This window comes from Gambusia affinis, linkage group LG23, assembly GCF_019740435.1.
Source record: "Gambusia affinis linkage group LG23, SWU_Gaff_1.0, whole genome shotgun sequence".
In the NCBI taxonomy this organism is placed as follows: domain Eukaryota; kingdom Metazoa; phylum Chordata; class Actinopteri; order Cyprinodontiformes; family Poeciliidae; genus Gambusia; species Gambusia affinis.
Window position 1 is genome coordinate 7,285,180 of NC_057890.1, and position 13,784 is coordinate 7,298,963.

Below are 13,784 nucleotides of genomic sequence, written 5' to 3' on the forward strand. Positions count from 1 at the left end.
CAGAGTGCTTCTCTGTCAGTACTGAACAATTTTGCTGCCTGTTTTTAGGGACGGCACTGCCCAAAAGCAGTAACACGTGCAAGGGCTAAAAATAAAAACCCTTAAGATTATCTCATGAAGCAGCTTGGAGACCATCTGCAGCCTGTGGCTCAAAGAAATAAGAGAGATCAGTTGATGCCAGCAAATTGTATCGTTCAACTACCAAACCACACAACATGCCACGTTTCTATCGGTGATAAAGTTACCACTTCAAAGGCCTGCTAGTGTGAGCGCCTGACGTATGAAAAACTAAACCAATGTAAGAAATGTGTGAGAAGTTAAAACTAAAAAAGCAGGAAGAGGAGAAACTGTTCTGTTCTAGCTACATGGAAATGTTCTCAGGAGTCTGACCATGCAAACTGTTTAAAAGTTTCTGTACACACGCATGCATAAAATGCTGCAGGGGTGGCATCAGTGTCTGCATGTATACATACTGCAAGTTGCTCAGAGACATTATTGGAAACAGGAAGGAAGTCTCTCTCTCACACTCTGACAGCTAGAACTGCCATCGCACCTCCATACATCTGTTACTCCGAACATTTACTTACATGCAAGATTCTGATGCAAATCGATGCAAAATGAAAGATTTATTATCCCAAAACTGGGATATTGTAGAAAAACAAGAACTGAGTTGACAGAAAAGATTTTGTTGCCATTTTGACAAGCGAAGACTTAACATAATTTTCAATAAACTACTAAACTACTGAAAGGAAATGCAATTAAATGAATCAAATAAACAACAATTGCTCAGTTATTCTGACTTCATCTGATATTTAATCAACTGGTCCATTCAGAAATCACAAACGGAACAAAAAGGTACTCTGTAAAGGTAAAGGCAAATCTTCTGAAGCTGGGATATAATTAATATAATTTAACATAATTGATAGAAGCCATTTGCTTGTTAAAATGTAATGAAATATATTGATGTTTGTTGTGTACTCACAAACGAACAAGGTAATTAGTCCAAGTTTGTCGTTTATTGAAGATTCAGAAATTACAGCGGCTATAATACGCCACAGGTAAACAAAGGTAAAATAACCCGAAGAGGTGATCAACTCAAAACCACTCCTACCTTTTTACTCAATCGCTCTCTCTCTATCTCTCTCTCTTTTTTTGTTGTTAAGCACACTTGTTACCGTGGCAACCGCCTGCGCCACGCAAACCGAGCAAAGATTACGTTAAAAACATAACATTCAGTCCGTTACGATATCAAGTTTCCAGTCTTGATATTTATTTCTGGAAGCGGAGGTTGTTTATCTAATTAGCTCCTGCTCTGCTAGTCAGTTGGTCTTTGAGTCGCCTTTTTTTCGTTAATGGATCTGAAACGCACTGAATTGCGTAACACCTTGTTGAAGAATAATTACTGAGAGTATTCATTTAGCTAGGTTTTGTTGATTTTTTTGGGGGGTGGAGGGGTCTTGGTGAATATTTTTGATAAGCCTGTTAGAAGAGGAAGTGCTGGTCTCAGCGTCTTGGCGGCGTTCAACTTTGTCACCTGATCGACTCAAAACCTTCAACGTGGTCGACCGGTCGATCGCGATCAACGTGGGCTACACGGTTGCTGAGCCAGGAGAAAACGCCGCGGCAGCGGGGGAGAGACAGCGAGGAGCCGCGGGGTGGTAGCGAGTGAAGGGGAAAGGACGGGAACGAGACGCGGCACACCGAGTGAGAGAAAAACTACAAAGCTTCCAATGGAAATCTTAGGATGTTTTGCTTTCAGAAGAAGTTGACTGCGAGAAAAGAGGATTAAATTAAAACCGACTGGGAGAGGGTAAGATACTTAAGTTGGACATGTCTAGATGGAGTGGTACCCCACAGGATGAGAGTAGTACTAGATCTAGGGAGGGGCCCTCAGTAGGGGTGAGGATCTCCTCTCCACCCACCAACTGGGACTGGGGGAAGAAGGATACCCCATGTTTGAAAGTCCGTCAGATTTTTGGTTTATGTTTAGTTAGCAAAAGTTCATGCTGGTTCCGTTTTGAGTTGCTTGGGATCATATATAAAGGGAGTAGTAAATCATAGTTATGACTGGTATCAAGATAATGTCGCTGAATGTGAATGGTTTGAATGCATTGAGTAAAAAAGAAAGGGTGATGACAAAACTGAAAAAGGAAAAGGCACAAATTATATTCTTACAAGAAACTAATTTATCCAAACAGAGCATGAAAAATGAAAAAAGTATGGCTACAGGAATTTATACCACAGTTCATATAAAGAAGGGCGTAGAAGAGGTGTGGCTATATTAATTTCAAACATAATACAATTTGATTACAAAAAGGAATTAAAAGATAAAGAAGGAAGATATATAATATTAAAAGGAAGAATAAAAAATGAATTAATAACCTTGGTAAATGTATACGCACCCCCGGAGAGTAACAAAAACGCTTACGGCTGCTCATGGAGTACATTCAAGAATAGATTATTTTTTAACCAAAGTAGATGACAAACACAGAGTGAAGGAACACATAATCCAATTTATTTAAATTTATGTCTAAGTAACAGGAAAAGAAATACGGTATGGAGATTGAATGTGGGAATATTGAATAGTGAACAACAAAGAGAAAAGATAAAAGCAGAAATAAAATAATATATTGAAGAAAACAACAACAGAACTGTAGACCCAACAATATTCTGGGATGCCATGAAGGCAGTCATGAGGGGAAAGTTAACAGCTGAAACTGTGCATGATAAAAGAATTAAACTACAGACATACATGGCAAATACGGAGAGACTTAGGGAATTAGAACAGGAATGTCAGAAAACAAAAGACTCAAAGGTTTACCAAGAAACCAAGGTAGTTAAAACCAAAATAAATGACAAATTACTAAGAGAGATTGAAAAAAGGAACGCATTTCTGAAGCAGAATTACTACGAAGCAGGTTCAAGGGCAACTAAACTGTTGGCAAAACAACAAACACTTAATGCGATATATAAAATTAAAAGCCCCCACACAGGTGAGGTCACAACAGAGCAAGTGAAAGAGACAATAGATACATTGAAAAATAATAAATCGCCAGGCGGTGATGGATACCCGGCAGAATGGTACAAGATGTTTAGAGAAGAGTTGACGCCAATACTTACAGCTTCTTTCAATTGGACACTCAATAACAACAAAATACCTCCATCATGGAGCGAAGCCATCATCTCAGTCATCCCAAAACAAGGAAAAAATAAGGAACACTGTGGTAATTATAGACCAATTTCACTGTTAAACGTGGACTATAAAATATACACAACCATTATTTCTAATAGATTAAATACCTTTGTAACAGAATTGATAGAGGAAAATCAAACAGGATGTATGAGAGGATCTCAAACACATGATAATATTAAAAGAGTTCTAGATGGACAGATGGACTACTCTGAACTCAAGAACTGAAAATGAATGAATGTGCAAGCAAAGCTTCTATACCGGCGGTTTTCAAAGTGTGAGGCGCGCCTCCCCTGGGGGGCGCCAGAGCACTTTAGGGGAGGCGCGGTGCGAGGGAAAAAGTAAACCGGAAAAGCTATCTGCTTGCTGTCTACTGCAAGCAGACAGAAACGTCTTTTACGCACCCGATCAACTCTGTGGATTTAGGAAAAAGTTGGTACTGTGGGGTGCGCGTGTGGAGCGGGGATCAGTGGAAATGTTTCCCCCCTTAGAGGATGTTTTGGCCAGTGATGTCAGTGACGTTACTGACGTCGGACCACTTTTTTCAGTAACGAGTAATCTAACGCGTTGCTATTTCAAATCCAGTAGTCAGACTACAGTTACTTATCAAAATCATTTATGCGTTACTGTGCGTTACTATCTTCTTTTGTTATTTAATCGTATTTCCTCTACTCGTCTTGTCGAGTGACCGACGTCTCTATGCAACAGAAATGTAAACAAGAGGGAGATGCGCATTTTGTTGGTGGAAAAACTGGAACTATTTTGAGTTTCTGTCGCCACGTCCGATTATTATAAGCGGCTTTGGGCTTCATTTTTTTAAAGTCGCTTGAAAATTTAACGAGTTGCTGGTTGCGCCTTTTTGGGCTCGTTTTTGAACGTGAAGTTACTCATTTGGGGTTGGGAATAAGCAGAGACTCATAATAAATCCCAGAATTTGTTCGTCATTAAGGTAGTTTTAGTCAGTCTCTCCCTATTCATCATTTCCCGGATGATCCGTCCCGCTGTGTCTTTGTTAATGTCAAATTAATATATTACCTCTGAATTACGTCGAGCTTCGCGTTGCGCTCCAGAAAACTGCAAACATCGAGACTAATATGAACAGCGCAATAAACGTGAAAACAGCCATGAATGAACGTGTCCGTAGTTGGCAATGATTATAATGGCAAGTTAGCACCGTTATAATTATTAATATTACGGTAAGTGTCGCAGCCATCTGAGCTGTGGAGCTGCAGGAGGAGCTCTGTGCTGCGACATCAAACTCAGGGGCGTAACGCAGAATCTGGAGTCTGGGGTGAGGGGGGCTTTAAAATCCTTCTTAAGAGTTTTCCAGACAACAGAGGACCACACAAATTACTCACGTTTTTTGTTTTTTCTACAATCTCCTCTTCAGTTCAACCTTATAAGTGGAGACACATTGTTGATGTTACCATTATAAAATAGCTTACAATTAGGTATTAGCAAAGATCAATGTGATTTTCACAGGAGGCAGAGCGTTGTTGTTAGCAGCTGCTGAAAGTAACTAAAAAGTTACTTTTAGTGTAACTTAGTTACTTTCCAAATCAAGTAGTCAGTAATATAACTAAGTTACTTTTTCAAGGAGTAATCAGTAGTCCGATTAAAGTTACTTTTTCAAAGTAACTATGCCATCACTGGTTTTGGCCAGAGCGGGGCTGAAGGTGGAGTTTTTACAACTCCACCCCCCCCTCCCCCCCTCCACGGGAGGGGGGGAGGGGGGGCGCATCAGGCATTGTGCTCCTTGGAGGGGGGCTCACCCTTTCATACTTTGAAAACCCCTGTTCTATACTATACTATACTTACAACATTCAAGATGAAAGACAGCGACAAAAATAAAGAGCTAGACAGACTAGACGGGACGAAGGTCAACTAGAGGAACAGCTCCCAAGCTAGCGTTTTATGTTATGTTGATTGTAAAGTGTTCATGTACATTGTGTATATAAACAAAAGTAAAACATACTAATAAAAAGTTAAATGATAAAAAAATAAATAAACTGTTGAGACCTTTGTAAAACATTTTTAAAAGTTGGAAAAATTTCTTTTTATATTAATTATTATTTAGCTGCAGGATAAATTATATTTACCTTCAAGTCTTTAACCACCTTGCAAGTCAAAAAATATTGTCCGACAGCAGAATTGCAAAAAAACCCCTCCAAAAACACAAGTCACCATGAGGTATTCAGGAAGCAGTTGCAATAAAATACGTCCATGTAAACAAACCCAAAGGAGCAACACCCCATCATTACTGGAGTATGACACAAACTCTCAGATTGGCAACTCTCTGACCACAAATCCTCCTCATGCAGAAACAGCAATAGGAAAAACAGCGAGAGCCTCTTTATTTTAAGCCTTTAAATCCTATTTTCATCTTCGCTGAGATTCTACACACATTGTTAGACAAAAACAATCCCAGAGACGCTCATTATTGCTTAATGGAGCTTCAATCATCAGCCTAAGTGTGTGATGAGGGGTAATTACCCCTGTGACAAAGAAATATATTTATTAAAACATTGTTTTCCAAAATATATGAGGGTTAGCCTCTGGGATAATCATGAAATGCAGCTTAAAGCACTGATACAAAAACACTGACACAAAAACACTTATTATCCTAAGATGGTCACAAGAGGAAAATCGCACAAATTCAAGAAGTGATTTATAACAAAATCCTTTACTGCTTTAGGCATTGATGCAACAAAAATCTGTCTACAACAAAACTTATTCCAAAAGGAGCTCTTAGAGAAGATTTTCCATACCCATGTACACACAGCCTGCAGCCTTGAATCTTGCCAAATCTGTCTGACCAGCAGTCTGTCTGAACTGACCTATTTACAGAGAGAGCAGTCAAGTCGGACAGTCTGCGCTAACTAGGCCAGGGTTTAAAAAAAAAACAGATAAACCACAGAGAGTTTGTTGTTTTCCACAAAAAACAAACACCTTGCTGAACTCAAACACAGGGATTTTCCACAATTCAAGGACTAAAATGAATTCACCGCAGCCAATTCAGAGCTATGAGAGTGGGTGTGGTGAGTGAGTGTGGGTGAAAATGGATGTGTACGTGAAAGCCATGTGTCACTCAAGGGTATTGTTTTATGCAACTTCTAATTTCTTTCTTACCTTAATACAAAAAGGCATTGCTCGACCCTCTGCAGCTGTAACAGCTTCATATCTCAACGAAATGCTTCATATTTCAAGGTGTGTTTATGGGAATATCTGACCATTCTTCCAGGAGAGGTTTAATGAGGTCAGGCACTAATGTTGGACGAACAATAGTCTATGCTCCAATTCCTCAGGTTGGTGTCAGGCCTGCCTTAATATTGAGCAGCGAGGGAAGTTGGTGAGTTATTTCACCTTTGGCATTTTATCACTTTGCTCTAGAAAGCAACACATTCTTTCATAAACGTTTGAACTGTGGCCAAGGAACTGGTGACTAAGTATTATTATATAATTAGTCAAAACGCTACTAATCTGCTAAGCCTGGCTGTCGCAATAAACAATCTTGTGATAAATTAAAATGAACTTGATAATTTCTATTCAGCTTTTTAATATAAGTTTACAGAGACTTTATAATCCATTTAATTTATGGTTTTGCTTGTGTGTAGTTTGTATTTTTTGTGTTTGTTTTTTATTTTAGATATCCTAGAAATCTAAAATACGTGTGACGTGTTCTGTACAAAATTAAAGAAAATAGGTCTTTAAAAGGGCAAACTTGTTACGTCATTATAAATACGTTACTTAAAAACAAAAATATTATTGCATTATCACATTTTTTTGGACACTTTATTAGCCAGGAAAATTTGTTAGGCCTATTATCTGCCATGTTTTTTTCCTGATCAATTTTTCTCATCAGGTTGCACCGTGACCAGTTTACCACACACCCATCAGTGACTTCTCTGGTATTAATGTCTGACTTCAGCCAAGTCAAAGTTGAGGCTTAAATCTGATTCAAATGCTGTAACATGCAATCAAAGAGGCTGATAATAATTAAAAATCATCCAGTGTTGCTTAAATTTTGAAATTAACTTAAACATGTCTGAAGGTTTGTTTTGTGTATTAGAATCAAGAGCAACTCTTGTTTATTTTTGCTCATACCTTGATCTTGGTGAAGCATAGAAAACTATGTTAGGCTGCTGCGGCGTAAGCTTGCTCCATCATAGGTGTGTATATTTGTTGACTGCTCCATCCCAGAGGTCTGCAGCCTGAGTCTAGGGAGTCACAAGTGGCTCTTTGATCCTTCCACAATGCTTTTTAATAACTTTGGTTAAAAATAATTTTTTAAAAACAGCTAATATTTTAAAATTTAGATATGAAAATGTTTCAGTTTCTTTCTGCTATATTAAAAAGTTGTTTAACATTTGCGACTAGATGAGTTTTATTTGGCTGGCTTGAGCTTGACCCTTGCAGTATCCAAATGCAACACCCCCAAAGTGATAAGCTTACAGAACCAGGTTGTTAGCAGGTTGTAACCCTCGTCACTAACCTGGTGTGGTTGTCAAATTAAAGCTACAGTAGAAATTCAGATGGCATATATATTTGAATTCAGCTTGATATAAATACAAACTGATGTCAGCGGTAAGTCAGGAGGAGATATCCTTCATGAATCTGCAATCTCGTGGTGTGTAACACTAGCTCCTCCCCTCCATCTCTGCTGGGTGGAGGCATCCGCGTTACAGCGATTTAGTATGTTGCCTGCCAACAGGGAACCCGAGACTCCAGCCCAGGAGGCGATTAAAGGTCAAAGGATTGGTAATCGGTTCAAGAGTGTTTATCAGTAACAAGATGACGAAGACCTGGTTTGCATTGAGCAAGAAGATTCTCTTACCAAAATAACTTACACAAAATGACCCAACAATTCACTTTTACATTTGTAAAAGTGGGAAAGAGTTCGACCGGTGGCTGCATCACAAGAACATGATTTTTACGGCAGCGAGGCATAACCAATGTTTGCAAATAGGCTCGTCATAAACTCACCGAAGCAGGACAATTGGGATTAGAGAAATGCAACCTCCCGTGATCAGTCCTGATTTCTCCCGAGACATTCGGATGCCTCACCAAGCTGCAAAAATCGTAAACAATAGCATAACCAAGAGGGAATGCAAAGCAGCTAGCTGTGCAGAAAGGTCACATAAAACTAGACTGCTGCAGTTTCCTGAGCAGGAACCAAGTAACCACAGATGAACTGAAACTTTAAAAAAAGGTTTCTGCTGCTGACTGCAGGCCAGCATTTGCAGACAAGCGCTAAAAATAAGAGTCCTGAGTTTGCGTCTTATGTGCGCTCCCAAAACAGGATGTTTGTTTTCTAAATCCACACTCTTACTCCTCCATCTGTTTCCATCAGTTTTCATGAAGTGTTGTTGATGTGCAAGCAGAAAGGCTCTGTACACGTATGCGTGCATGTAGGCGGCTGACATGCTAATAGCAGCAGATGAAGCAGCAGCAAAAAAAACAAGAACAAGTCTGAAGGGTTTGTGAAAGAACCGGGACTCACCTCTGGTCTGGCCTCGCAGCCGAGTGACGGTTTGTCCTCACGACCAACGACCTGCACAGAAAAGAGAGCGAAAATTTAGACCATATTTGGTATAAGACGTGACCTACAGGAGCAACGATCTTGTTGTACATATATAAATACTAGCATAAAGCTTTTCCGATCCTTACAAAGAAGATTGCATAATAATAATTTATATAAAGGGAAATAATTACAGAGCTTCAAGTTGTTCCATCAAACTCCTCATATAATGAAAAGGTTTGACATTTTTCCAAACAGAATTCTGACAAATGTATCCACGTTAAAAACGTCATAATTTTTAGATCAACATTCCAGAGTTATCTAAAAAGTAACTCTGTCCATTATCCTTTATGTTCACTTTAAAATGTGAAATACAAAAATTTATAATGAATTGTTGGCTGATATTTCTACAATGAAAGGGTTTTTAAAAAAGGAAACGGCATAACACAAGAAAAGGAAGGCAGAAAGAAAGAAAAACGACAAAAGGAAGGACAGGAACAAGAAGGAGAGAGTCGCAAGAGAGTAAGGAAGTAGGAAAGATAAGTAAAGAAGGAAAGAGAAAAACTCAGGAAAGGAAGAATGATAGCATTTAAGACAGGAAGCAAATGACAGAAAGGGAAAGACAGGAGGAATAATACAAAGAAGAAAGGATTAATAAATAAGGACAAAAGGAAGAATGAACAAAAAGAAGATATGGAGGACACAGAAAGCAGTAAGAAAACACTTGCAATAAAAGGAAAGAAAGCAAGAACAAAAACACAAAGAAAGGATGCTTGAGTTAAATTTTGGGGCACACCATAAATGTCCAGTCTCCTGCAGCTTTTAGTTCGTAGTTCAACACACCTGAATGAAACAGCTGTGTGTGATCCCACCTCACTTATGCAATAAAGTCCTACAGACTTCACTGCATACTGTAGCCTAATGTCCTAATTATTTGATACAGCTGATGCAGAGAATTTGCAGGACATCGGCTCCTGAGGACAATCACATTAGGCTGAGCTCAACCTAAACAAATGAGCCAACTAATTAACCAACTTGTCCTACTTGTGTTACTCTATAAAACCAATCAATAGGAATAATAAATATTCAGCTTTTTAACAACTAAAGCGCCTCATTTGAAGTAGCTGAAACAGGAGTTTACGATTCCTTATTGTTTATGTTGGTTGTCTACGTTATAGTCACCCAAAATGACTTAAATTAAACCGCTGAGGCTGATAAAAACTGAGGCTATGAATGTAGTTCCTTAAGTGGTGCAAATTGGCGACAGAAGTGAAGAAACACTGACTCATTTCAGAGAGAGTATCAGGGTTATGCATCGTCTGCCCGTCATATGGGAACAAATAACTGAGCTGGTTTGAATCAACCAAGCCAGTGGTAAAAACAGCTTTGTGCTGAGTACTTGCAGAAGTTTGTCTGCTTTTCAGGACCATGTGAGCAGATACAGGCTGTCTTGTATTTGCAGGCCAAACAAATTATAGCATTAGTAGTTAGCTCACTGCTACCAGGAGAAACCCCACAAGTCCTCAACAAATGGAAGAGCTCCAGTAAACCTACCGTAGGTAAAATATTTTGCACCGCTCTCGAGTCCACTGAAAACAGAGACTATGTCCATTAAACCCAGAACATGCTTCCACATTTGCAAGCTAAACTCATTCAAACTTAATTTGCATACCAGTCCAAGTTAGTAAACAAATTACACCTCAACGGTGTTTCTCAGATGTCAAAACGAAATAAAACCAAATAATTAAAAAAGGACATTTAAAAGTTTGAATCTGCATCTAGAATTTAGGTGCTTCTGTCCGCAGCTGCAGCTTCATATAAACTGTCAGGGCAAAACATGCAAAAAGCGACTTCAAGATTCATTGACTGGATGCAATGTTTAATCTTGGGTTAGAACTTTGTTTGTTCTTACATTAACTCTGAAATGCATTTCAAAATAAAGTGTGATGAGCATTCGGCCTCCACCCCGAAAAAACAGCGAATGTGATGGCTTTTAGTCAATGAATGAATTCATGAATCTTTTCTTTAACCAACGTAAAGAGCCACACAAAATCAGGATTTTTGCTGCAAATATCCCCAAATCTGACTAACAAATATCAAAACTGCTAAATGAAGAAATAGTTGGTTATAGAGAGAAAAAATGTAGAAACAAAGATATTGTATAAACTATGGTTGTATTCAGTTAGCCTTGATTTTTACCATATGAAATATAAAATATTATCCATTAACATATAAAACTGGATTAAAAAGAAGTTTTAGACTCTCTTAATTTAACATCAGAACACAGTTCTTTTTTTATTGCTGCCAGTTCTATGCTTTAAAATATTTGTGGTGTGCCTGAAAGAGAAGTATAAATAGGAATGTCATTGCCAGAACGTACACCTGAAAGTAAACTAAAGTACTTATTTTTCTGTTATTCTCCAGTCATCGCTTTTGCTGCTTAGATCAAAATGACACTTGATCTGCTTATATTGAGTTTACTTTGTGGGATTATGGATTGCTTCAGAAAAAAGTCTCACATACTGACAGATTTGTAATTAGATCCTAGCGTTGCGTTAACGTTGGGTGTGACAGACTTAGCAGCTGATTTATGTCTCTCACAGCTAAATTAAACTCAAAACATATAGCTAAGCAGAAAACGTTCTAGGGGAATTTGCTAAACGCAACGATTATTTACTTTTTCCCAGAATCCAAGCATTAAAGGCATGGACTCTGCTTTATTGCATCTCCTGTCTGAAAGTGATATTGTTTTGGAGTTGCCAAGCCAGAGTACCAACTTGAATCTGAGAGAATCTGTGGAGGAGCTAAAGATTAGGGCAAAGGCAAATTTGACACAGTTTCATTATCTTTAGAGAGATACCGGTGACCAAATCAGATTTCTGAAAGCTTGCCAAGATTCCCAAACCCAAAATGTTTGATGAAATTGTCAAAACAGATAGATCTGAGCCACTGTGCACTACTCTCTTCAGCCTTCTTCTTATCCAATTAAGGTCTCCAACATCTTCCTTCAGTAAGTACTTCCACAATGAAGAGTGGACTGTCAATTCTTTACACAAATAGTTTGTACTTTTGAGCTTCCACCCAGTCAGGGCTCATCAACCTGAAACAAACTAATCTGGTCAAAGGCCAGTTTTGTTGTCAATGTTCACTGACATCTTTTGCAACAGCAAGACAACCCAAGATTTTTCATGCTATGTTTAAAATACGTTAATATTACAATTTGATCAAATTTACAAGGTTTCCCCAAGAAAACTTGCTAACCCTGGTGGTTGGATGCTAACGCAGTCATTCGTTCACCAGCCCGTTGTGTTTTTGAGTTAAAAAATGTTTAAAGTTGACAGGAAAGTTGAAAATATCACTTGATAATTATGTATTATTGAAAGATTAATACCTGAACACTAACTGAAAGTCTTAAAAAATGTAAACATTTTAAAAAGATTTAAATATATAAACAATGTAAAAGTAAAGCCTGGTGGTTTGCCAGGCTTATAATACACTGGGGGGAACTCTGGATTTAATTTTACTAGTCAAAGGAACTAAGTAGAAAATGTTGCATTTGTGTCCCATTTGTTACAGTCACCATATTTGATTTGGAGATGGCCTGGTGGAGACGTGTTTTCCATAGAGGGAAACATCTGATGAGAGCAAATAAAACAAGACTTCTCAGGTTGCAACACAACCAATAAGAACCCACTCCATAGTGAATCAGAGCAACAAGACCAATAAATCTCACAACTCAGAATGTTTTATGCTTCTGTAAAATAGCCAATTGCCCACCAGGCCTCTGTGTTCTCGCTGAAACATAAAATGACAGCGGTCCTGTGTGTGATGTAACCAAACTGCAGCTGGTGACGTAACCAGCTGCAGTTTGGTTGCATGGTGAATGACACAAAACACACCACTTCATCATCTGAGACGAGTGAGAGGGAGGTGATACAAAGAGTCCACATTAAAGTACAACATATGAGCAGCACTAACATTAAATCAGACAGTTGCGTCAAACGACATGCCTTAAGGAGGATTTTGAGCCTTTTGACAAACTGATGCACTGCTATGCTGATAAACGGGTATTACTGAGGACAACCATCTCAAATGTTTCCACTCAAAGATGCAGATTCTCACGTCTTGTTTACATAATTGCATTTCTGACAGAACATGCCTGACCTGGGCTTTAACTCTCTCTAGTAAGACAAATGTTGACTTTTCCTCTGGTATTTTACCCAAACTTAGCGATTGAACGCTATTGTTCGGTCTTTCAATGCCAAGTTCCCCAACAAGGTCAGAAAGTACCACAACCTGAAAAATCTTGGTTGAGCAAGATCTCAGTGATCCACTGCATCATTGTATTTTATATATTTGTTTAATGCGGCAGAAAATAATATTTAGGAGCAAAAAAGAGCCATTTTAGATTTAAAAATTTAAGACTTGATAAGTATGATAAATAATTAAATCTCTAGCTGAAGTTGTAAATGACATATCTATGCACTGATATGCCAAAATGATGAGTGAAGCTGCACTCTTCATTAGTGCCTCTATAGATTTGGTGGTGGAGACATTTCTGTTAACACTGAAATTTGGTGTGATAACATGTTTCCTGATTCACTAAATGCACTGCCTGACTTCAGCACCACTATACTGATAATCGCACTACTAAGTGAAATGTCAGTGTCTCAAATGAGATAACTCATCTTTCATATGTCAAAAAGTGAAAAACAAGTTTTTTGTAAACACTGATTTAGCAAATGGAAATGGAAACACCCTTGTAATAAACACACTGTTAATTAAAAAGCAAAAAGTTGGGATTAAACAGCAGCTAAGCAGCTTCCTTGTCTTATCAAAGGAGATAAGACATTTCTTTCTCAGTATAAAAGGAATGGATGCCAAGCATATTACTCTAAAAGCATGTCAGTCCTGTAAGTTACTGTTGAACAGTTTGTGTAATCTGCTCAACATGTTCACATTTATTTGACAAACTGTAAATACGCAATACTTTTATTTCTGACACATAAATAAAATGATGGCAAATATATCTCCAATATGGAAAGATTTGACAAGAGTCTTGCCATACAAGGTGCC

General features: G+C 38.3%; 1 protein-coding gene across 7 annotated transcripts in view; it reads right to left on the bottom strand.

The window, feature by feature from the left end:
- Positions 1-13,784, bottom strand: part of LOC122826745 (protein PHTF2-like) — a 42,098-nt gene that overhangs the window by 24,763 nt on the left and 3,551 nt on the right. For 5 of the 7 annotated variants that reach the window (XM_044108974.1, XM_044108972.1, XM_044108973.1 and 2 more), the window contains exon 2: positions 8,691-8,741. The gene's annotated coding sequence lies outside the window, so the exon portion shown is untranslated. Of the gene's footprint in view, positions 1-8,173; positions 8,259-8,690; positions 8,742-13,784 lie in introns of all 7 variants that reach the window. The other 2 variants (XM_044108969.1, XM_044108971.1) reach the window with 1 other exon arrangement.